Here is a 2,516-nt window from a genome sequence, read left to right as displayed (position 1 = left end):
CTCTAGCTCCTCACCTAAGACTCTTCAGAGCAAAGCACGTGTCCTACATCTTTTCTACCTTCCTGGGGCCCCCTTGCTGTCTTCTTGCATTGGCTTTGCTGGACGTCAGGCATCTAGCATGTGTCACAAATGTGAACAGTCTAAAAAAGACACGGCTTTCTCAGATTCTGTTACCTGGCCTCATGCTTATCCCTCCCCTTCCTTGGCTGTTTCTTGGCTGCTTCTGTGTCTCAGTAGTGCGGCTGCAAGCTAGCCATTCTGTTCAGTCACCCAGGGGCAACCAGCTGCAGAGCAGAGTCTTCAGTGGTCCCTGCCAGGCCACACCACCGTGTGTGGGATCTGGCTGCCACCTACCATCCAGGTGACTGATGCAACCCCAAAACGCAGAGCAAATGGCTGAAAGAAGAAGTTTAACCAGCGACAGACAGGAGATGGGAAGAAGCCAGAGAGATAAATTCATTTTCCATTCTTTCCTCTAGTGGATTGTTTTGAGGTTTCTCAGCACAATGCTCCAGAAATTATTCCAAGTAACCCAATGGATGTACTGGTCAAGAGACCAGATGATTTTCTTAGTATACTAAACCATGATATGTGTCAATACAGTACAGGACCTGAGAAATTTGCCATTACCAAACTTATTTAACCTTTTCTATCCAACAAATCTCCAAATTTATAGGACCACTGACAGTGGAAAGTATTATTTGTCTCATGACATCTAATATCATCCTGGGGCATACACTCTGAGAAATTGTGCTTTAAATTATAAGAGTTGTCTAGCCATGTGAGAGAGGTACGTGGAGCCTCCACCACACTCTCAAGTTTTTAGCTGTAACACCCCTGTTTCAGGCTGCCCCCAGCAGCTCTGCTGGAGAAGGAGAGGTGAGCAGCAGGGAATGGGGCATGAGTCTTGTGAAGTTTCCATCGAAGCAAAGAGCTGCAGGGCTGCAGGCAACATTGCTTGGGAGAACAGAGATGGCTTTTTAGACTGGACTTACATGCTCCTGACAGGTAGTTGCTGTGTTTATGGGTGTCATTCAGGGAATAGTTACAAAATTTCTGGATAAAAACAAAGATTCTGCCTGTTTATTGGAAGAGTTATCCAACTGCTCTGAAGAGATGGATGAGGAAGGAAGGGGTGTTCATGAGGGCTCCAAAAAAAAAAAAAAAAAAGGATTTATAGCACCATTGACCTTTTTCTGTATAATATCCAATGTGAATCATTGCTACCTACCCTGACTGACAGAAACATGAATACAGGGGAGCTTGTGCCTCAAAAACTCAGAGGAAACTCTAGGAAATTCTCCTAGACCGGGAATTAGTCCAGTGAATGTCAGTGTTTATCACAAGGGCCATGACTTGTAGAAGAGCTGTTCATTTCTGAGAAAGCTTTCCTGAATTATTCCATCACAACCACTTTTTCTCACCTTTACGGGATTTCTTCACTAAGCATTTGGTCCCTGCCTTGAAGTAGATATGTACATTTGTGTACCTCTAGATTTGAAAACATTAAACTTTCCTTTTTAGTTCTCCATCAGGCATGTATGTTATACCATGAATGACTTTTAAGAACATTTTAAATCTGACTACAGCATGATGAATTGTGCATGACTTGTAGCATAGTACAGAGAAGATAATATAACAGATTCTACCATAGAATGTTTTGAAATAATTAAATAAATCAACCATTAATTGAGAAAAATAAAAATATTCTTAAGATTCTGCTCATCAGAAATAGATATTTGTAGAAATTATCCTATATGCTTAGCCTATTTCATTACACTATGAGAATAGTAACAGTATCAGTGGTGATAATATGTACTGAGACCTTACTCTGTTTCAGGACTTCAATTAAAAGCTGTACAAGTATGTTCCTATTTGTTCTCTAAAGTAATAATAATCAATATTTATTTTGTGCATGCTTACTGGCACTGTCTGGAGTACTATACACGGAGCTCATGTAATTCCCATGGTAGTCACATGAGATGCCATAATTATCCTTCTTTTGCAGATTAGGAAACTAAGCCACTGAGGAGTCATTGTCATACTAGGAAGTTGCAGAATCAGGACTGAAACCCAAGTGGTACGCCCAGAGCCTATATCCTCACCCACTATTCCAAACAGCCTTCTAAGTGGCTGTGAGTAGCTTTTAACAACATACAATGCACTTAATATTCAGCAAGACAGTCATATGAGGTTGGGCATGGGTACTATTTTCCCCAATTTCAATTAGCAATAATCGTGCCTTGGATAAACCTCATTGGCTATGACACTGCCACTGTGCAAAGCTAGTTCCCCCATTTTGGATAGGAAGGTCCAGGTGTAATGAAAAGATTGACTCTGAATTGCATAAGTAGAAAGCAGTTAAAGCCAAACAAACTCTGGTCTTGTGTGAATTACCATTCATTTCTTCACATGTTATTTTGCCTCTTTTTTCCCCCCCTCTAATCTTTCAAGTTCTTAAATTCTTGGTTGATAGAGGGTCAGGATTGCCATGGACCCCAATATCCTTAAGCCCT

General features: G+C 41.1%; 1 pseudogene; it reads right to left on the bottom strand.

Annotated features, from left to right (window-relative positions):
* Nucleotides 1–2,218: 2,218 nt before the first annotated feature.
* LOC136321541 (U4 spliceosomal RNA) lies at nucleotides 2,219–2,287 on the bottom strand (annotated as a pseudogene).
* Nucleotides 2,288–2,516: the final 229 nt, after the last annotated feature.

This window comes from Saccopteryx bilineata, chromosome 1, assembly GCF_036850765.1.
Source record: "Saccopteryx bilineata isolate mSacBil1 chromosome 1, mSacBil1_pri_phased_curated, whole genome shotgun sequence".
Lineage (NCBI taxonomy): Eukaryota > Metazoa > Chordata > Mammalia > Chiroptera > Emballonuridae > Saccopteryx > Saccopteryx bilineata.
This window is presented reverse-complemented; position numbering and strand designations above follow the sequence as displayed.